The sequence below is a fragment of the Oreochromis aureus genome, linkage group 3 (assembly GCF_013358895.1).
Source record: "Oreochromis aureus strain Israel breed Guangdong linkage group 3, ZZ_aureus, whole genome shotgun sequence".
In the NCBI taxonomy this organism is placed as follows: Eukaryota; Metazoa; Chordata; class Actinopteri; order Cichliformes; family Cichlidae; genus Oreochromis; species Oreochromis aureus.
This window is the reverse complement of record NC_052944.1, coordinates 36,425,348-36,449,124: the sequence shown is the minus strand read 5'-3', so window position 1 is coordinate 36,449,124 and position 23,777 is coordinate 36,425,348. Positions and strand designations below refer to the sequence as shown.

Genomic DNA, 23,777 nt, shown 5'->3' with positions numbered 1-23,777 from the left:
CCATGCAGTCCACCTTTTTCAAACATTTATGAATAAATGGATGATTCTAAAGAGTCCACTAACTCAGTAACTACAGTGGTCCAAACCTCCTCTGTCATGGGCTTAAAGACATGAGTGTCCTTGGCTGGGCAGCTTCAGCAGATCCAATCGCACATAAATTAGTTAATTTTGAAAAACAACATTGACTTTGATGCAAATTTTTATTAATATGATGAAAATAATTGTGAATGTTATTCAAGAAGAAATCTAATAGCATAAATTTGGATGGTATTTACATATTGCATTTAAATAATAGAAGCATTTATATAAATCTTGTTGAAAATGTAAATTATTTAAAAACATTAACTCATCGGTTTCAAGTGACTTAGTAAACCTAGTCAGATTACTAAACAAAGTACTACCCTTATTAACAAAATGGTTTTTCCAAATGCTCCTTTTTCAATAACAAGTGGATTGCTTTTGAGTGATGGAAGTTATCATCTTCCTGTTTTTTGGATTATACATAATTCAGATGTCAAGTGTTCATTTAATGTGAGTGAACCACCTTAAACATGAGTCAGCCTAAGAACACAAGAAAGAATTATGGTATTGAAAACAGATCAAATAAATGAAATTTAGGATGATGTATATATTGATGACCCACGTCAAGCATACAATGTATAATTAGGAAATGCTGGTTGAAAGAAAAAAAATTAACACTTTTTTAAAATAGTGAGAATGTCAGAGTATCGATTATTAAAAAGTCTTGAAGATTTTTAAAAAAAAATCTTTTGTAAGAATAAGTACAAAGTGGACAGCTCAGATTTGCTTGCTACTACTACTACTACTACTAATAATACAATAATCCTGCTGCAGTTGATTTCAGAACTTGATTCAGCAGGTCTACACCAAGTAGAGCTTGGTGAGTAATTTCCAAAATCCTCACTATTTTGCTAAGAGAGAGACTCTACCGACACACTAAAATAATAAGCTTATTTCTGCTAATATCCACAATATAATTTGTTCAGTCACTTCACAGTGTTCATGACAAAAATTCACGGTTAAAACCTCGATTGAATGCTTAAAGGATCGAATGCTTTGACCACAGCAGGTAGCAATTCCTAAAATACTTAAACTCTACAAGACTATCCGAATTGATCCAGATCCACTTAAAATGATGGGCACAGCTGAAAACAAAAGACAGAGCAGATATGAAGGGGATTGAACACAGAATAGTTTTAGTGTCCGGTCATAGATAGGGATAGCAGAATGGTAAACTGAATATATAATGGCGACAGCCAAAACAGCTTTGAATTTTTTTGTTCCATAACCCTCAGGATCATTTAAGAAATTTCAAATCACTGTCTTACTGCGTCCCACCTCAGCAGCGATGGTGCACTGTGAGAGATCCTGCTTAAGCAGTTAAACAACCTGACTACGTTAAAAAAAAGAAACCTTTTTATTCTTTGGCCATCACAATTACAGTGTGACTACCTGACAGAAAATGACAAGGAATCCAGCGGTAAAACAGCCAGTTTCAGGTTTTTTTCAATAAATTGCATGCTCAAAAAATGATTTATCTCACTCCTATAAAGGAGTTCGAGTCTCTGGAGGGAAAATCCTGGGGTTCGAGTCCCCAGGCCTCTGTTTGGTTCCTGTCCAGCTACTGCTCACTATTTGTCTCCAGGCTTTATTAAATGAAAACTTCTCTCATTCTGTCTTGTTGCATTTTGAAGCTCCACTTGGAACCTTGTTAATATCCATCCATGCAAAATATGATTTTTTGACATTTTTCAGGTGGTCTTAAACTTTTGGTTGGGACTGTATATGAATATATAAAGTATTAACAGAGATTACATTTATTAACAAAATCACATAAATAGGGTGTAATTGCAGATAATTTAAATACGGATGTAGTTACAATAACAGTTATGCAGTTTTTCAGAATTTAAAGTGCAAGTGATGATCAGGAGCTCACACAAAACATTTATGCTTTACATTTCTTACGTCACACCATATGTTGTAGTAGGCATTGTTGTTACTGGTGTTGTTACTGTGAAAACTGGAAAAGATAGATTTCAGCACACTTCTCTTATATTTCAAATTTCTCTTTTCTGAATGCAGCCATATAAATAGCTGTGTTGGTACAACAAAAGTGATTCATGTTTTAGATTTTACAGAGCAACTGATGATCTGGAGCTCACACAAAGACATTTATTCTTCACTTTACACTTCAAACGCCATACCATTTGTTGCTGTAGTTTCTGGTGTTGATGGTGTTATAACTATAAAAACAGGAAAAAAGCAGCAGTTTAGATTTCAGCATACTTTGCTGTGTAGTAGATTGTTTTTAAATGCAGCCACATAATCTAATTTAAATTATCCTCGCAAAATTGCATATAATGTCTTTAATATCAAGTGTTCGCTTTAAGGACAGGAAGCAGAACACAATGAGTGCTGTGGTTATATATTATCACCATATAAGCTTTGGTGATAAAAGGTAGTTCTATTTATATTTGACTATATAAATTATTAACAATTAGTGTTCATTAATTAATAATAATCTGTAATTATAATTAATTATTTATAATAAATAATTTGTGTTAATTAATTATTAACACAAATGAAATTGTTGAAAGACTTTAGGTTAGTAAATACAGTGACTACAAATTTTTTAATGATTTTTACTGCAAAACAATACTTTAAAGAAGGAACAAGGAAAGCAAGACGAATGTTCACATACCAGGAGTTGTTGTTGGACATGGAGAAATATCTGTGGAGGAAATTTAGGGTTTTAAAATGTTTATTTTCTAGTACATGACAAAAATGATTAACAGCAAAGAAGAAAACAAAACAAAAACAAAAAACAGAGAAAAAAAGAACAAGAACTCGCCCTTATTTCTAACAACAGAAAGTTTACACTGAAGTGTATGTTTAATAGATGACTCTAAGTAACCATAGCTATATGTTGATGAACATCTGCTGGTGAGATACATTCATCAAGGTCTTTGTTGAAAGAACTTTTCTGTAGCAACAGCTAGATTTCAGTGCTCACTTGTGATTAGTTTACAAAACTCTCCATTAGAAGGATGGAAATATCATCGAATTTGATGTGAAGAATAACATAAAAATGTAATAAAGGGATTTTAGAGTTTAGACTGGGCGGGTAGGGATAGCTATAGAAAGAATCATATGGTGTGGCTTGACATTGGATGATTTTAAGTAAACAATGTGACTGGATGTGTACATCTGTACTGGTGTATTTGTAGGTGGCATTCCTTTGAGACCTACTTTTAGGCCACTAAAACTGACCCAGTTAATTAAACTAATGCACCAATCTCAGGGGGAGCTTCCATTATAGGTGTGGATGACAGGACTCAAATTGCAAGGCTACTTAGTTTAAAATGTTTGAATAGGTCATTCTGAAAAGGTCATGAATTCTGGAAAGGGTGGTATTGTGATCGTAATAAACAAGTCTACTTAAGAAATTGTATCTCTTCCCTGGTAATATCACAAAGTGGATGCATTCAGCTACAAGGAGTTTATTTGTGATCAGGTCTCAGAACTCTCCAGTGAGAGGAAGCCCTTTTATGTACCTGCAGGTTTGTGAGGTGACATTATTGTAGAGTGCAGGATTTTTAAAAGGAGAACGGGAGGCAGGACCTTCAGTTTTCAGACTCCTCCTCTGTGGAAGCATAAAACCAGCTCCCAGTTTGGATTTGGGAGGCACACTCTCTCTACCTTTAAAATATTCCTTTTTGACAGTTAGGAATGGTTGTTTTGAAATGGCCTTAGAATAGTTTAAATTGGATGTGAATAATCAGGAACATTATTAATTAAGTTTGGTTAAGAAGTTTATTAAATTAAATTTGTGTGAGATAAATTCATTAAACTGTTAGTTAATTCTTTCTTGTTGCCAGTCTGGAATTGTTTGTGGTGGAAGGTTTGGAGATACTCCTTAAAAACATCAAAGTAAAGCCATCCCACAGGCCTGTGTACACCCTCAAAAACAACCCTTTTGTCCGTCCATCATGGCTATGTGGCCATGGTGAAAATTAACTCAACACAACGCATTTAGCAGTATTGTTGAAGAGAAATGAGAGTCAATGGAGCTATTTTGTTTAGGTGTCATGAAATTTTAAGTAAACTCAACAAATATAAGCAAACACAAATTTTGTCTGTGCAGTTTGGATCATAGGGTATCTTGCTATGGTAAATGTACAGTTTCTCTATTTTCCTATGGAGAGTAAACAGGAACCTTAATATGCAATAAACAATATAGAGAAAAACATAAGATAGAGAGGACTGGAGAGAAGAAGTTGAAGCTGAAGTTTAGTTTGGTTTTTTGGGGTTTTTTTGCCATACTGTAAAAAGAGTTTAAAAAACAAACCAGTATAATAATCATTTTTGGTTGGTTTGCAATATTGGGGGTGTCTGTGCTGCAGAGCAAGGAGTTAGAAACTGGCCATGACAGAGGCTTACTTGTGATTGGTTCACAGAATTCTCCACCAGGAGGAAGCGCTTGGATGCATTCACAGGTGTGGGAGGTGACATTACTGCATGCACCGTATAGGCCACACTTGTCACATGACCAGGCAAACTGGTCCTCACATTGACACTGCAGTCCTCCAGTGGAGTTTGGATAGCACCCTGATAAAGACATTTAAGACAGTTACCAAACACACCTCATAAATCATGCACCAGAGTATGAACACTTTTAAATGTGACTGAGTCCAAAAATTCTTACATGTAGTGAAGTTCAAGTCTTCTAGAGTTAAAGACACAGTAATATTTTGGGGAAAGGACACGTTTCTCACATAGCCTCTGAATAGATCAATGAAATTTGGGGGCAGACTGGGTATTGGGAAGAGCAAGTTCAAGTCTATATTAAACTCCACTGGCGCTGTAGAGGAGACAAAGAGAAAATTGTCACAAAACTCTTTCACAATTATGAGAAACAGCATTTACATAAATTGTTTATGAACAAACATCCCATTTATCTAACATGTTTCTACGTCTTTTGAGATGTACAGGACCAGAAGTAGTACAGAAGTGAAGGGCCACACTTCTTATATTATTAATTCAGATTTTTTTAGCTCCATTGTGACAGGTGTAAAAAATAGCACATAGCCATACAGTCCACCTTTTTCAAACATTTATGAAAGAATGGATGATTCTAAAGAGTCCACTAAGGGTACATCCACACTAGCTCGGACAGATTTGAAAATGGCGTTTTCATCTGAAAATGCTCCCCGTCCACACTAGCATTTTCAGTCCTTTTCACAGAGTTGTGCATCCACCTTGAAATGGCCAAAAACGCTTATGTTCTAGTACAGTGCATTCGTGAAACGCAGGACAATTTGACCTGCTTCATTTCTGTCTGCTGTTTATTTACTTTCTGGCTCTTTGAAACTTTGTGGCAAAATGTCGAGAAAAAGCACCAAGTTTTTTAAATGGATTAACAATGAGTCAGAGTTGTTGGTGCGAGTAACACAAAAGTATAAAGTTGCAAAGGCGAGTGAGTGAATTAAAGAATTTGAAGAAAAGCTATCTGAAGCATGTACAAACTGATATCAATCTTTAATAGGGCTATCAAAATTGAGAGCAAACAAAACAACAGCTGTATAATGCCCTCTGCTATCTTAGTTTATTTGGTCACTTGACTGCATCACACTACTGAAATGTGTCATCGTTTTCAAAAAGTCTTTGTTTTCGCTGTCGACACTGCGACGTGAAAGCCCCATTTTCAAATGCATACGTTTTCGAGAGCGTTTTCAAAACGTTTCCTTGAGCGAAAACGTCGTCTCAGTGTGGACGGAAGGCCACAATAGAGAGAAAACTATGCGTTTTTAACCAAAAATGCATTAATGTGGAGCTAGCCTAATTCAATAACTATAGTGGTCCAAACCTCAAAAAATTTTATTATTATGATAAAAACTATTCTCAATCATATTCAAGAAGAAATTTAGTAGTATAAATTTGGATGGTATTTACGTTATTTAGAAATTGTTTTTTTTGTTTTTTTTGCAGAATTATTGTATAAAGGCGAAGAAAGATGCCCAACGGATTTACTTTACCAAATGGTCCATCCCAGCCTTGACGTATTGGTTTATTTGATTCACCTTTTATTCTTTATTTTATTTTATTTACACTTTTTAAATATGGGACAGACTTGACTAGGGAAAAGAAAGGGGAGAAAGAAAGAGGGAAAGAAAAACAGCGGGGAAGAGAAATGGTGATAAAGGGTGTCATGTAATTAATATCTTTTGTATCCTTATTTTCTCATTATATTGTTTTATGTACTTTAATAATGAAGGTTTGTAAAGCAAGGCCACTTTTGACTCACAAACTAAGTGCTCACCCTGACTGAAAACCGGAAGTGTAGTGCTGTACAGCATATTAATAAATACAGGAAGCCAGACAGAATAGAGGAACTTTGCCATATAAGCAATGTTTGTATTGAAACTGTGACGTGTAAAGTACCAAAATAATACCCATATGAGACACAGTTTATGATTCGAATGTTAGAGATCCTGCAACTGCCGTTGGGGCTGTGCAGTGGTCTCTCTCTTCCGGAAGATGATTAAATAAAAAGAAATATAAATGTTTTAAAACACTGTGAGTCTGTTTTCTCTGTTCTATCATGGGGACAAAAGAATCGGGGATAATAAGGGCAAAAAACAAAAACCAACAAAACAAACAGACAAAAAATACATATATCAATCACCCGAATCACCTGTTGAGAAAGAAAAAAGAGAAAACAAGCAAAAAAAGAGCAATATAATAAACAACATCATCACGTTGATATATGTGAATATAACAGTAAATACTAAATATTAAACATTATTGTGCAGCAGGTAAGATCGACAGCGCACAGTGTGCTTTGAGGTAGGAGCCAATAAGGGTGTAGTTTGTGTGTGTGAGCACCCGTGCGTACATCTGTGAGCATGAGCACGCTTGTATTTAAAAGGTTCCTTCATGTAATGATCTGCTAGAGGGTGTGGGGAGCCACAGCCCCGTTCACCAGGGCATGACGCAGGTATGGAGGAGATCAAGACTCCAGACATCCAGAGGCCCTCAGAGCACAAGAGACCAAGGAAGACCAACAGAGGGGCAACCATGCAACTATCTGAGAGCTGAGATAGTTGAGCTGAGGAGAGCTGCATACTGTGGTGCAGCAGCTCTACAGGGTCATTTGGAAGTGCCTCCTGGATGACCAAAATCCTCACTATTTTGTTAAGGGAGTGTGGCATCTTATTGAATGCAGGACACCTGATTGTAATGTAAATAGCTTTAAATGTTCTTTTTTTTTTCTTTTTTTTTTAAAAAGGGGGAAAGTTAAATGGCTGCAAATAATTTTGTTGTTTGCAAAACTTGTGCATATGATTTTGTATTTTGACCATTTATAGTTGGATTTAAAGTTATGAAATATGATTCAATAAACATGTTTGTGGTTTTTACAGTAAAAAAATATAACTTTTTCTACTCGGATGTTATGTTTTTTGTCTGATTTTAGATCAACTATGATAATACAGTATGTCAAAATGAAAAGATAACTGTAAATTCAGACACGTGAGGTTGTGCTGAAAAGGATGATACCAAACAAGGCAAAGTAAAAAAAAATTAAAGGTAAAATGTAGAGGTAAAATCAAAAGTAGGTAAAAATGGCCAATAATACCCTGGACCCCAGAGGGTTAAACACTTTTTTAAAGTAACACAGTAGTTACTTTACTTAATTTCTTTTAGAATCTTGTAACTCAGTTACTTTTTTGAAGAAGTAACTAGTAAGTATGATTAATTACTTTTTCAAAATTACTTGCCCAAGACTGGTGTTGTGACTGTGAAAACAGAAAAAAGTAGTAGTTCAGATTTCAGCATAATCTTCTTATATTTCAAATTTCTCTTTTCTAATGCAGCCATATAAATAGCTGTGTTGGTACAACAAAAGTGATTCATGTTTTAGATTTTATAGTGCAAGTGATAATCTGGAGCTCACACACAGACATTCATTATTCACTTTACAAGCCATACCGTTTGTTTCTGTGGTTAATGTTGGTGATGGTGTTATGACTATAAAAACAGGAAAAAAGCAGCAGTTTAGATTTCAGCATACCTTTTTACATTTCAAATAAAAAAACCTGAAAGTCTTGTTGTTATATATTACGGAAGTGTAGAGCTGCCACCCAGGCAAAAGAAAAATAGAGGTATATCACATTATAACGTGAAAGGTTTATTGTTCTAACAATATACTTTTCTCTGTTTTACAATATACTATCACAACTATCACATTATAACAAAAAAACATTATGTTCATACAATATAAATATTATATTGCACGAACATGATAATTATGTATATTGTACTTACATGATAGTATATTGTACAAACATGAAGAGTGTATTGTTACAACAATAAACTTTTTACGTTATAACGTGATATAGGCTGTATTTTTTTTTTTTTTTGCCTGGGTGGCAGCCAATGGTCCCTCTAATTTTTCACGTGTCTGAGCGAACACACAAACTTCCTGAGCGGTCCCTTGGACCACTGTGGGCAACATCAGACGTGTGCACTGTGGTCACGCCAGCATTGAATCCATCCAAGTTACATGGTTTATTAAAATAATCAAATTACAGCATTTACATTTATGTTAGACTACTTTTAATTAAGTGCTTCAGCCCACTTACAATGAAAATGTAAACAAAATCTAGTCATTGACCTGTTTAGTATGTTAACACTATTGGAAGTAAAAATAACTTGAACTCCAATTTTGAAAACACAACTTTCTTTCTTTTTTAAAAAAGCTCTGACTTGTATTATGAGTCTGTGGTCTGGGAGAGAGTCCTGTAACTCTGTCTGCAAAATATAGTATATAATGACCAATGCTGGGCATTGGTTACTTCTTTAAAAAAGAAACTCAGTTTGGCAAACAACAAAGTTTTTTTGCAGCTATGTTTTTTTAAATGCAGCCAAGGCGGTTTTTACATAAACATTTCAAACTATTTACAGAACAATCAGCTGTTCTGCATCAAATCTGATGCCACACAAATTATTTGTGCCACTCCAAAAAATAATTTCTGTCCACTATGAGATAAAGGAGAACAACAGCCTGATACCTGCAGGCCTGACAACAGGAGATGTATCACTGCTGTAACACCTGTAACATTCAGCAGCCGCCTCATTGTTCTGACACACACAACAAAAAGTACACTGCACACTAACTACACAAGATTTGCGCTAAACGTCTCAAATCTCTCACATCTCAGAACACCGCCGTCACTCCTAAAACTTCCCCCCGTTTCTTAACAACTAGATGCCACGTTGCCATATCATTTTTTGATTGGTCGACACGGTACTTTTTTTGGACGACTCGGAAAGGGGGGTGGGGTTTGTTTTTGCTCACAGGCTTTCGAGCCTTTTTTCTTATAAAACGCAGTTTTTACTGTTTCTTCCCGCAGTAAATATAAACAACGACAGTATTCAGGAAGAAAACCAAACATTGCAGATATTTTTATCATAACTCTGGTTTTACGTGGCCTATCAACACAATTTAAAAACTGGTATAAAGTCCACATTTTTTCCGTCAATTGTTCCGTCTGTCCTGCTCACATCTCCAATGGTTGTACACGTTGTCATTAACGTGGCTTCACTCCACATCAGCCACGCCGCTTTGCTAGCTAAAACACCGGTGTCGGCACATAAGGACGCTGTCATAGCCTGTCAATGTTGATTAGCTGCATATATATGAATGTGAATCACATTACTGGCTGGACTATGGGATAAGGTGGCATCGTTCTAATCCCATACAGGAGCAGCCAGCCACTTACTGACTAACACTGCAAAACAGAATTGTTACAGTATTCATTTTAATTTCAAATCAGGTTAGATTTTTTTTTTGTGCACAACAGAGATTTTCTGTGCGCAGAGACCGTGCCAGCAGTGCGCAATTGCGCACGTGTGCAGCTTAGAGGGAACATTGGTGGCAGCTCAACACTTCCATAAAATACAGTGACTACACATTTTTTTAATGATGTTTACTGCAAAAAATACTTTAAAGAAGGAACAATGAAGCAAAAAGAATGTTCACATACCAGGAGTTGTTGTTGGACATGAAGAAACATCTGTAGAGGGAAATTATACATTTTAAAATGTTCATTTTCTGGTGAATGACAAAAAATGATTAACACCAAAGAAGGAAAAACCAAAAACAAATGAAAAAGAGACAAAGGAAACAAGGACACATCAGTGAAGCATATGTTTAATAAATGATTCTAAGTACCCATAGCTATATGTTGATGAACACATGCTGGTCAGATACATTCATTAATGTCTTCAGTGAAAGCACTTTTCTCTAGCAACAGTGCTACCTGTGTTTGGTTACCTGTGATTGGTATACAAAACTCTCCATTAGAAGGAAGTCCTTTTATGCACCCACATGTTGGGGAGATGACATCACCACAGGCACCATATACTCCACACTTGTCACATGACCAAGCAAACTGGTCCTCACACTGACACTGCAGTCCTCCAGTGGAGTTTGGATAGCACCCTTTTAAAGACAACACAGTTCGTAAGTCATGTAGGATCACCTCAACACTATTAAATATGACTGAGTACAAAAGTCAAATAAAATCAAGTCCTTACATGTGGTGAAGGTCAAGTTTTTCAGTATTAAAGACTCGGTGATAGTTTGGGTTAGGGAGACATTTCTCACGATGTGTCTGAGTACATCACTGAAATCAGGGGCCACACTGAATGCTGGGATGTGTAATTCAAGGAAAACATAAAAGTCCATTGATCCTGTGAAGAAGAAAAGGGGAAAATTCATCACATACACCTGTTACAATGATGGGAGATGTAATTTAATAAAAATAAAGACATTGTGTTAAGCCTTAACACAATATCTTAATATCTTGTTTTTTTACTCCAGTCAGCTCTCCTCATTCGTTACATGAGACACCCTAATATAGAAATAATTGATTGTACTGTATCCCTGCAAAAAATAAATGAATAAATGCATAAATAACCAAGATGTTTGTCATACCAGGAGTTGTTATTGGACATGTAGAGATACCTGTGAATGAAAATAAAACATTTAAATATGTCATTTTCTTTCCCCTGTAAAAACGGTAATTTTAGTCATAATAAGCACCTGATTTAAAATATATATTAAATATGGACACAAGCATTTTGTCACAGATTATGCTCAGTTATGTAAAAAATAAGTTGGTTTAAGTTAAAACATTATAGTCTAAGGAGCTTGGAAAGAAAAGCGTCTGGACTTCTTTAAGTTGCTTGAAGACATTTCACCTCTCATCCGAGAAGCTTCTTCAGTTCTAAGGGTCAAATGGTGAAGAGTCCCAGATTTAAACCCAGTGGGAGTATCCCCCCGGGTGTGGGTCCCGATCAGCCAGGGTTTCGGGCCAGCCCGAAACCCTGGCTGATTGGGACCCACACCCGCTTTCACACCTTGGCTCATGTGATTAGGTAGAGGATCATCAGGGGGTTCTTTGTCCCTCTTTGGGGGGAAACTCCCACTGGGTTTAAATCTGGGACTCTTCACCATTTGACCTTAGAACTGAAGAAGCTTCTCGGATGAGAGGTGAAACGTCTTCAAGCAACTTAAAGAAGTCCAGACGCTTTTCTTTCCAAGCTCCTTAGACTACAATGACCTGGATGACTGAAAACCTTCACGGACTTAAAACATTATAAAGAATAACAAAAAAATAAACCATAATGATAATTCTAATAACAAACCCTTCACTAAAAGTCTGGCTGGAAACATCCTTGAAAGATATCATTGTGGGAGAATGGGTGGCAGCCATACAACAGAGCCACTAAAGAATGTCTGGCTTATATAATATATACAGTTAAAAAGAGAAAAAATAAAAGAACAATTTCTTCTATGTTTGAATTAAAAAGAGATTACGTTAAAATGTGACTGTTCATGTGAGAATGTACTAAAGATAGAGGATAACCTTATGTGACTGAATGTTGAAGTGGTGGAATTTCTATGTGAAGAATAAGATTAAAATGTATTGAAGTGATTTTAGATGTCTGTAAAGGTTCTCAGTCATCCAGGTCATCGTAGTCAAAGGAGCTTGCAAAGAAAAGCGTCTGGACTTCTTTAAGTTGCTTGAAGACGTTTCACCTCTCATTCGAGAAGCTTCTTCACTTCTAAGGTCACATGGTGGAGAGTCCCAGATTTAAACCCAGTGGGAGTATCCCCCCAAAGAGGGCTGAGCCAAGGTGTGAAAGCGGGTGTGGGTCCCAATCAGTCAGGGTTTCGGGTGAGCTCATTGTGAAACCTGGCCCCACCTTATCATGCGATTTCCTGAGGTCAGATGGCCCAGGATGTGAGTGGGCGTTAAGGTGTCTGGGGAGGGAACTCAAAACTGGATTATAGATGGCAGACAGTTGGTGTCGTAAACCACAGCCTCTGTTCAAAGATGGTCGCTCACAGTGGACATAGATGGCTTCTTTCACTCCTCTTTCAAACCATCCGTCCTCTCTGTCCAAAATGTGAACATTGGCAACCTCAAAGAGTGACCTTTGACCTTTAGATGCAGATGGACTGCTGAGTCTTGTCCCGTGGAGGTGGTTCTTCTATGTTGTGCCATGCGCTTGTGAAGTGGCTGTTTGGTCTCTCCAATGTAGAGGTCTGGGCATTCCTCGCTACACTGTACAGCATACACCACGTTGTTAAGTTTGTATTTTGTAGTTTTGTCTTTCGGGTGAACCCGTTTTTGTGAACCTTTTCTTTGCAAGCTCCTTTGACAAGTGATTTTAGACTTTAGACTTGGAGGGTGGAGATAGATATAGAGAGACTGAAAGGGTGTGGCTGGACATTGGATGATTTTATGTAACCAACATGATTGGATGTCTAGATAGGGGGAGATAGAGGAGGGAGGTGAGTAAGCACTTCGCAGAGCATAAAAAACAGAGCACCCAGAGACACTCTTTTGTATGCCCTGTGTCTCCTCTAAGACGAGCAGTTCAGAGGATTGGATTTGAAAATTCTTCTATTTCTTCAGCTACAAGCTGCTTACTTGTGATTGGTTCACAGAACTCTCCACCAGGAGGAAGCCCTTTGATGCATTTACAGGTTTGGGAGGTGACATTACTGCATGCACCGTAAAGGCCACATTTGTCACATGACCAGGCAAACTGGTCCTCACATTGACACTGCAGTCCTCCAGTGGAGTTTGGATAGCACCCTGATAAAGACATTTAAGAGAATCACCAAACACAGCTCATAAATCATGCACCAGAGTATGAACACATTTAAATATGACTGAGTACAAAATTCTTACATGTGGTGAAGTTCAAGTCTTCTAGAGTTAAAGACACAGTGATGTTTTGGGGAAAGGACACATTTCTCACATAGCCTCTGAATAGATCAATGAAATTTGGGGACAGACTGGATCTTGGGAAGAGCAAGTTCAAGTCTATAATAAACTCCACTGGCGCTGTAGAGGAGACAAGGAGAAAATCACAAAACTCCCACAATTACAAGAAACATTTTTACATAAAGTTTTTATTTTTTTATCCCTTTTATCTAACATGTCTCTACTTCTAATGAGACTTTACATGTTAAAAACTATTGAAAAAGCTGTCATGTTACAGTAAATAGACATTCGTGCTTTAACCTCCCAAGACTCGAACTCTTTCGTGGCACGCATTTTTCATTTCTCTTTGCAATTTGGGCTGATTGGGACCTGATATATATAAAAACAAAGAACTACGTGATTTCTTTTAACCTGATTTTTGTTTTGGAGAAAACTGAGATCCACATATGAGGACACTTGTTTTAAATTTCGATAGAACAGTGGCAGTATAACGTCCTTGTAAGTGGATATCAGGCTCTTGTAGAGAAAATTAAGTAATTTGGTCTAGACAACCCAAAATGTGATGTCCACATATGTGGACAGATCCCAGGAGGTTAAATTAAATGTGTTATAACATATGATGATGTCTCTCCTACACAACATATTTGTCACTACAGCTATAGAATTTTAAAAGACATTTCAAACTTATGGAATAGGCAAATTAAAAAAAACTAAAATGGCCTGTATTTGTATAGCGCTTTACTAGTAATTAATTATCATATATATATATGATAATTAATTATGATTAATATATATTAATCAGTCAACACCAACATTATTAAAATATGTTGTTCTGTTTTTTCCCTTAAATCTTGCATGTGTATGTTAAATATTAGTTATTAAAAACAAACAAAAAAACAACCGAGAAGAATGTTAACCATTTATATGCAAATGATGAACAACAGAAATGAGAGTTTCTGTTCTGTGATCACAACTAAAATTACTGTGATGAGCTCTCCTTTGAAACTTTGTCATATTGAAAATACTACAGATGGTGCCAGTGACTTTAGATTCAATGTTTTAAGTGTAACAACTACAGAATGAGTTTAACTATATCTGTCAATGAAGAAAAAAGAAAATTGATTTTTCTCATACCAGGAGGTTTTGTTGGACTTGGAGAAATACCTGTAAACCAAGATAAAACATTTATTTATTTTTAATACCCAGAAAAACAACACTAACGGTTTACATACATCATCTCAAAGATTTGCTATTTGGACAGAAGTACAGGCCCATACCTCTTGATTTTTTAATTTAGTCTTCAGTTTCATTGTCACAGGTAAACCAAAAAAAAAAAAAAAGCATATAGCATCTATTGTTAAAATGGTTAAAAATAGCATCTAAGAATGGATGTTTCTAAAGAGCTCACTAACTCACTAACTACAGAGGTCAAAATCTTCTCTGGCATGAGCTTAAAGACATGAGTTTCCTTGGCTGGGCAGCTGCAGCTGATCCAATTAAACATGAATTATTTAATTTTGAAAAAAAAACAGTGATTTTGATGCAAATGTTTATTATAGTGATAAAAACCATTTCAAACATTATTCCAACAACCAGTTTAACAATATAAATTTGGATGCTATTTATATTTTGAATTTAAATATTAGAAGGATTATTCATATTGTTAACCTCCTAAGACCCGGACTCGTCCACGGCATGCATTTTTAATTTCTCTTTGATATTTGGGCTGATTAGGGCCCGATGAATGTAAAAACAAAGAATTCCCAGAATTGTTTTTTTTTTTACCTTATTTTTGTTTTTAAGAAAAATAAGAGCCACATATGAGGATATTCGTCTAAAATTTTGATAGAACAGCAGCAGTATAATGTCCTCGTAAGTGGATATCAGGCCCATGTAGGGCAAAATTGAGTATTTTGGTCTAAATAACCCAAAATGTGATGTCCACATATGTGGACGCCAGGTCCTAGGAGGTTAAAACTGAAAATTATTTAAAAACATTAACTCATCAGTTTGAAGTGATAGCCGTGAGTGTAACAAATAGAAAATGCTGATTTTTTGTTAGGAAGTTATGACTCTTTTATAGAATAAAGAAAGAGGCGTGATTTTTTTTTTCTTGATGGTGTACAGAAAGATTTTCAGTGTAAGGAAATGTAGGTCTATCAGTACTGCAGACAATATTTTTGGGAAAATATATACTAAGCAATATTATTTGTTTGTAGTGCCTTTAATGATAATTTATTGAAATGAAAGGAGCCTAAATTAACAAAAACGTTAAAGTTTTGGTGTCTAATGCCCATTAAATGCCCATTAATTTCATTTAAAACATTTAATAAACTGTTTATTTATTTATTTGAAATTATATTTAATTAACCCCATCTTCATGAATTCATTTTATCTCTCAACCTAACTCATCAAACTCAGAGGGTGGCTTAATGATGCCACTGCAGTTTGTCTAATATCTGATTGATTACCATGCAAACCGACAAGCTGACATTTTCCTTTCGACAACAGCGATCAGCTCAACGGACTCAATTTACCTGCATTCATTCTGTTAAACAGCTGACAGGTGTTTAACAGCTGAGAAAACATTGTGTTACCACACAAATGTTTTCTCATTACTGGAATGTTTTGGTCAAACAAATTGAAAATGTTTCTATTTTTTCCGCTACAAGTTGCTTACTTGTGATTGGTTTACAGAGCTCTCCACTAAGAAGAAGCCCTTTCATGCACCGGAAGGTTTTTAATGTGACATTGCTGCATGCACCATATGCAAAGTATTTAAAAGTAGAAGATGAGGAAGAGCCTTCAGCTTTCAGACCCATTTCTCTGTGGAAGCAGCTCCCTATGTGAATTAATAGATCCTACAGTGGCTTGCAAAAGTATTCGGCCCACTTGAACTTTTCTACATTTTGTTACATTACAGCCACAAACATCAATCAAGTTTATTGGAATTCCACGTGAAAGACAAATACAAAGTGGTGTACACTTTAGAAGTGGAATGAAAATCATACATGATTCCAAACATTTTTTACTTTTACAAATAAATAACTGAAAAGTGGGGTGTGCATAATTATTCAGCCTCCTGAGTAGGGATGGGTATCGTTTAGGTTTTATCCAATACCAGTACCAAACTGGTACTTTTGAACCGGTGCCGGTGCTTAAACGGTACTCAAACCGGTGCTTAAAGAATGGAAAACACAAAATTGGTCCAAAAACCTCTCATGTTCAGCTGAATTTTTGTAAAACGATAACAATGTTAGCCTTTTCTGCAGCTATAGGGCATATATGGCATCACTCTTGGCTGGAAGCAGTGCTTAAACAATGGAAAAAAGACAAACTTTGTCCAAAACCCTCTCATGTTTAACTGTTTCCCACTTTTCCTTTGGTCGTTTTAGCCTTTTTGGCCAGGGTGAAGGGAGTACCTGCCATCAAACAAGAAGACAGCCGCATGTAACTACGATGGTGTTTGCTAGTTCACCTTACATGCATTAATGTAATAACGTGGTTAGCATACTCAACGTAAATTACACACGAACAACATTAAGCTACTCACGCAGAGGAGAACGGCTGCTGCTGCCATCATCATCCGTCATCATTTCTGCTACACTGGCAGGGCTAGAGGCCAGGACTCTCTTCTTCGGGTTTTTGGGGGATGTTGCTAACTCCGGGTCTGATAACAGACACCACACCCTCACGGTGTGAGGTCTCGCAGCAAGCTATCAAATACAGCGCATTTCTCATCTTTTAAAAAAACCGCTATGCGTCACCAGGTGTTTCATCGGATTTGAGGTGTTACCTTCTTTGACAGTATCACAGTATCAGCTTAAAGCACTTGTTGCAGGCTGCTGGGTTTGCATATTTTACTGTGAAGTACAGCCAGACTTTTGACCGCTTTGCCTTGGGCATTTTTAATCTGTAGCTCTGCTCTAAATGAATGTGTGTACCTGGACCCGCCTACTATCCTCGGAAACATAAAATGATTGGCTAGAATCTAAAGTGTATCACAGCTCAGGAAAAAAAGCACTGAAATAAAGCGCCGAAATATGCGCTGCTTTTCGATCTGGTTACTACCAGCGAAGACGAATATAAGTCCAGACATGTGTGGTATCCACAGAAACCTCTGAATCTCAGCTAAAATGTCATATAAACCATTTCTACAACCACCAAACTCAACGAAAACAAGCCATGATTAAACGAGCAGTTATGTAAATGCGCACAAGTCCGCTAAACAAACAAGGCAAACCAGAAATTCTCCAGACTTCATGTAACTGGCTAAAGATAGGCTGGTTATCTTCCAGAGCTATCACCAATTCCAAACACCAAGTTTCACCACACTCTGACCAAAATTCACTGAATGAGCCGCAAAAGAAGACCACAAAAACACACAGCGGCGCAAATGCGCTAAGACAGAAATTGGCTTACCCTCCAGATTTCCTCATTATTTTCGCCGGTAGTCGGTAGCCATGTGATTATCAGCAGTTACCACGCCTACCTAGCCACATCAGAGTCGTTTTCCGTCAACAACCTTCATTTTAGACCCACCTATAGACACGTGACTGGAAGGACGTCACATGCAGTAAATTTGGGCCCACGTGGGTTTTGGCATTACAACGTCTGATTGGTTGACGTAACGTGAACGTGGCATCGTTACTGTGACTCTATTGGCTCAAACAATTAAAAAGAGGTGTCAATCATGCAAATTGACCAAAAGAAACCAAAGTTACAGCCCCTCAGAGTTTAAAGGGCCAGAGGCCAATTAAGCGCTCCATGGCAGAAAAGGCCCATTACCATGTAAATGTATGGTTAATTCTTCAAAAACGCATTTTTAGGCATGTTAATAAAATTAATTAATGACTGCTCTTAAATGCCTAAAAAAATCGACTGGCATGGTGTCCAATTGTGTGCAAGAATTGGACATTTTTGTACAACGTCTGGATATTCATGTATTGACAGCGCTGTAATTTTTCACTGTTTCACTTTAAAAACATAAATCTTTGCACAGATGATGTTTATATGTTGTTACGGTTCTTATCATTTTGCAGAAAAAAAGAGACCGCTAAAAATAAAAACATGAGAGGTTTTTGGACGAAGTTTGTGTTCTCCATTCTTTAAGCACCGGTTCGAGCACCGTTTAAGCACCGGCACCGTTTCAAAAGTACCGATTTGGCACCGATATCGGATAAAACCTAAACGATACCCATCCCTACTGATAAACCTCAGCTCTACCAGACCATCGAGTTAAAATGATGGGCACAGCTGAAAACAAAACAGAGATGATATGAAGGGGACAGAAAAAAATAATACTTTTAGTGTCCAGCCATAGATACCCAAGTATAGCAGAATGGTAAACTGAAAGACGTAAAAGTTACAGTCAGAACAACTTCACCCTAAAAAACAACCCTTAATAGGAAGTCCAAATGATTTTCTCCTGATTTAGAAAGAAAACTCCCAAATTTGACTTATGATAGACATTTATAAGAACTGCAGAACATCCACATCAAGAAACCTGAAGGCTGAGACTGTTTGAATTACAAGACCTGGAAAGAACTGAGAAAACAAATTGCAAACGCTATAAAATGTTTAAGGAATGTAGTCTTCCTTAACGACACATACACAGATGTCTGGCTGACTCCCCCCTCTCTGATGACATCTTCAGTGTCATGCTCATAAATGTGCATTTGCAAATATTAAAACTTTCATTTAAGGTGAGTAAAATTATATTTGTAATCTTGTAAGTTGTTTAAACTTAACTGTATTCCTCTTTAGATCAGAGCTACACTTTTAGAGACAAGTTTAACATTTCACCACTCAAATATTCCACAGTAGTGATGTGTCATTCACTTTATAGTGAATCAGAATAGCCAACTCTCATCGAGTGAGAGCCACCTCAACACTTTTTGTTTTTAAAAAGGTTTCTCGTGTTGCCACAGTATTTAACTGTCTTCACACATACATGGCACACAGAATAATTTCTGTGCTAAACGTAAGCGCAGATGTGATCTATGAAAAAAGTCAAGATTGTGTGTTTTGTGGTCGAATGTTTTGTGCCTAGGGTTTCTCATTGACTCACACACTTGCAGGGCCTTAGCAAGAAAATAAATGAGAGGCGGAGGTGATTGAAATGTATATTAACAGGATATTAATCAAAAGAATATCTCACCCCAACACAAGACAATAGCATCCTGACCATGTTCACATCTGTTTGATCCAAATCCACTGTGTTGACACTCAGTTAGAGAACTTTCATTTCCTGAACAGGTCACATTGTCAAGCCAAATCTGACCAGTTCCTTCCTTAAAGAGACCTGATGATCGAAGAACTTCCATTGTATTCCCGCAGTTTAACTGTCTGCAAACCACCTGAGCATCGTCTAAGTCCCATCCATCATCACAGACTGTTCCCCAGCTGTTATTGTGATAAACTTCAACTCTGCCAGAACATCGAGTCGATCCACATCCAGCTAATCTAATCTGACCTTTCAATGAAAAAGACATAACACAAATTATATTTTACTATGCATGCCAAAACCCCCCCCCCAAAAACAAAGCTCCATATCACCGCATGTAATGTGTTTTTGTGTATGTTCCATGTCAAAAAGTAATGTTACCTGAACAGATGACACCAGCATCAGAATAATGTCCACTGTAGTAGTTTCCCCATCCAAAGTTTGGACACTGAGTTAGAGAACTCTCGTTTCCTGAACAGCTCACACCACTGAGCCAAATCTGTCCAGTTCCTCCACCAAAGTAAGCTGATCGAGGAGCGTCCAGTGGCGACCCACAGTTTATCTGTCTGCAAACCACTGCAGCATCATTTAAGTCCCACTTATAATCAGAGAGTGTTCCCCACATGTTATTGTGATAAACTTCAACTCTGCCAGAACATCGGCTCGATCCAGATCCAGCTAACCTAATTAGATCTAAAAGGCAAGGAACATGAAAAACAGTTAAACAAATAAAAAAAAGACTAACTTGCGATTTCGCCTCTATCCAGCAGTTTTCACACCTGAACAGATGACAGCAGCATCCTGACCATGATCACATCTGTTTGATCCAAATCCACTGTGTTGACACTCAGTTAGAGAACTTTCACTTCCTGAACAGGTCACATTATCAAGCCAAATCTGTCCAGTTCCTGCACCAAAGTGAGCTGACTGAGGAACTTCCAGTGCCGACCCACAGTTTAACTGTCTGCAAACCACCTCAGCATCATTTAAGTCCCAGCCATCATCACAGACTGTTCCCCAGCTGTTATTGTGATAAACTTCAACCCTGCCAGAACATTGAGTTGATCCAGATCCATTTAATCTGATCACACCTTTGGTGTAGAAGACACAACACAAATATAGTTTATTATACATCTCTTAAAGCAAAATACAGATGCAAAACACTCAAAAACATAGTGGCAGGCAGTATGTTCCCTATCAAAAAGTGTTAACACCTGAACAGATGACACCAATATCATAAGACTGTCCATAGTAGTAGAATTTATAATAGTTTCCCCATCCACTGTGGTAACATTCAGTTACAGAACTCTGATTTCCTGAACAGGTCACATCACTAAGCCAGACCTGTCCAGTTCCTGCACCAAATTTAGATGATATAGTAGCTTGTAGTGCCGACCCACAGTTTATCTGTCTGCATACCACCTCAGCATCGTTTAAGTCCTAGTTATAATCAGAATGTGTTCCCGAAACATTATTGTGATAATCTTCAATGGAAGAGACAAAAGAAGAGACTATCTAATAGTTTTCTCACTTGAACAGATGACAGCAACATCCTGACCATGTTCACATGTGTTTGATCCAAATCCACTGTGTTGACACTCAGTTAGAGAACTTTCATTTCCTAAACAGGTCACATTGTCAAGCCAAATCTGTCCAGTTCCTGCACCAAAGTGAGCTGACTGAGGAACCTCCAGTGCCGACCCACAGTTTAACTGTCTGCAAACCACCTCAGCGTTATTTAAGTTCCAGCCATCATCACAGACTGTTCCCCAGCTGTTATTGTTATAAACTTCAACTCTGCCAGAACATCGACTTGATCCAGATCCCGTTAAAATTATGGACACAGCTGCAAACAAAACACAGAGAAGATGTGAAGCGGATCAAACATAGAATTCTTTCAGTGTCCAGCCATAGATTACAAGTTATAGTACAATGGTAAACTGAAAGGTGTAATACTGACAGTCAAAACAGCTTGAACACTAAAAGACAGACTATAAAAATTCCAAAGGATTCACTCCTGACCTAGAAAGACATTCAGCTCCCAAATATGAATTATGACAGAGTTTGTGAGGACTGCAGAACATCCAGATTAAGAAAGTTGAATCAGGAGACTTTGTATGAATTGTTTCAATTACAAGACCTAAAAAGAACTAAGAAAACTTCAAGTTGCAGACTTTAGCAAATCTTTCAGGGACATGTTCGCCCTTAAAAACACGCACCCACACAAACACCCACACAGGCACACACACAGATGTCTGCCTGACTTTCCCTCTATGAAAACATCTTCCATGTCCCACTCATAAATGATAATTTGAAACTATTAAAATGTTTCTTTAAGGTATTTATAATGACATCGGTAATCTTGTAAGTTATTAAAAAGTAATGTATAACCCTTTGGATCTTAGCTGCGTTTATAGCGAAAGATGCAAACATTTTAGCACTCAAGTATTCTACATTATGTTTATTGCACAGATGACTTTGACTGTTCACAGTGAATTTCATTATAAAAAACACTAATAAGTGGAAGACGGAAGTCTAAAAAAAGTTGATATTACAGTTTTTAACATTCATCAGATGATCAAAAGAATATCTCACCTGAACAGATGACAGCAGCATCTTGACCATGTTCACATCTGTTTGATCCAAATCCACTGTGTTGACACTCAGTTAGAGAACTTTCATTTCCTGAACACGTTACATTGTCAAGCCAAATCTGTCCAGTTCCTGCACCAAAGTCAGCGGATTGAGGAACTTCCAGTGCCGACCCACAGTTTAACTGCCTGCAAACCACCTCAGCATCATTTAAATCCCAGCCATCATCACAGACTGTTCCCCAGCTGTTATTGTGATAAACTTCAACTCTGCCAGAACATTGACTTGATCCAGAGCCAGTTAATCTGATTAGACCTTGTAATGAAAAACACGTGACATAGACTATGTTTTAGTATATGTCTTTATAGAAAACAAAGACACATATCACACAAAAATGCATTAACATGGAGTATGTTCTATGTCAAAAAGTAATGTTACCTGAACAGATGACACCAGCATCATAATAATGTCCATTGAAGCAGTTGTTGCCGTTGTAGTATGAGTTTTCCCACCCAGAGTTTTGACAATCAGTTAGAGAACTTTCATTTCCTGAACAGGTCACATTGTCAAGCCAAATCTGTCCTGTTCCTGGACCAAAGTAAGCTGATCGAGGAGCTCGTAGGGCCGACCCACAGTTTAACTGTCTGCAAACCACCTCAGCATCATTTAGGTCCCATTTATAATCAGAGACTGTTCCCCAGATGTTATTGTGAAAGATTTCAACTCTGCCAGAACATCGGCTCGATCCAGAACCAGCTAACCTGATGAGATCTAAAAGGGAAAGAACATGAAAAACATTTTAATACACCCTTACATCAAAAAAGACTATCTTGCAATATTATGTTGATCCAGTAGTTTTCACACCTGAACAGATGACAGCAGCGTCTTGACCATGTTCACATCTGTTTGATCCAAATCCACTGTGTTGACACTCAGTTAGAGAACTTTCATTTCCTGAACAGGTCACATTATCAAGCCAAATCTGTCCAGTTCCTGCACCAAAGTGAGCTGACTGAGGAACGTCCAGTGCCGACCCACAGTTTATCTGTCTGCAAACCACCTCAGCATCATTTAAGTCCCAGCCATCATCACAGACTGTCCCCCAGCTGTTATTGTGATAAACTTCAACTCTTCCAGAACATCGAGTTGATCCAGATCCAGCTAATCTGATCTCACCTTTTAATGTAAAACACATAACACAAGCCACAGTTCAATATACATCCCTTAAAGAAAATACAGATGCATAACACTTAAAAAACACTGAAATGAAATTTGTTCCATATCAAAAGGTTTTGGCACCTGAACAGATGACACCAACGTCATAAGAATGCCCATAGTAGTAGTAGTAGTAGTAGTAGTTGTAATAGTTGTAGTAATAGTAGTTTCCCCATCCACTGTGTTGACATTCAGTTAGAGAACTTTCATTTCCTGAACAGCTCACATAACTGAGCCAGACCTGTCCAGTTGCTGCACCAAATTTATATGATGGAGTAGCTTCTAGTGCAGACCCACAGTTTATCTGTCTGCAAACCACCTCAGCATCGTTTAACACCCAGTTAACATCAGAAACTTTTCCCCAGACATTATCATGATAAACTTCAACTCTGCCAGAGCATCGAGATGATCCAGAACCA

General features: G+C 37.3%; 1 protein-coding gene and 1 pseudogene across 1 annotated transcript in view; both read right to left on the bottom strand.

Moving 5' to 3' along the window:
• LOC116321235 (adhesion G protein-coupled receptor F4-like) overlaps positions 1 to 16,906 on the bottom strand; it is a 60,291-nt gene extending 43,385 nt beyond the window's left edge. The window contains exons 1-9 of the mRNA XM_039610094.1: positions 16,879 to 16,906; positions 14,460 to 14,489; positions 13,290 to 13,445; positions 10,358 to 10,525; positions 10,068 to 10,097; positions 4,727 to 4,882; positions 4,462 to 4,629; positions 2,723 to 2,752; positions 2,226 to 2,264 (exon numbers count right to left, since the gene is read on the bottom strand). The gene's annotated coding sequence lies outside the window, so the exon portion shown is untranslated. The remainder of the gene's footprint in view (positions 1 to 2,225; positions 2,265 to 2,722; positions 2,753 to 4,461; positions 4,630 to 4,726; positions 4,883 to 10,067; positions 10,098 to 10,357; positions 10,526 to 13,289; positions 13,446 to 14,459; positions 14,490 to 16,878) is intronic.
• Positions 16,907 to 21,342: 4,436 nt separating this feature from the next.
• Positions 21,343 to 23,685, bottom strand: LOC116323702 (annotated as a pseudogene).
• Positions 23,686 to 23,777: the final 92 nt, after the last annotated feature.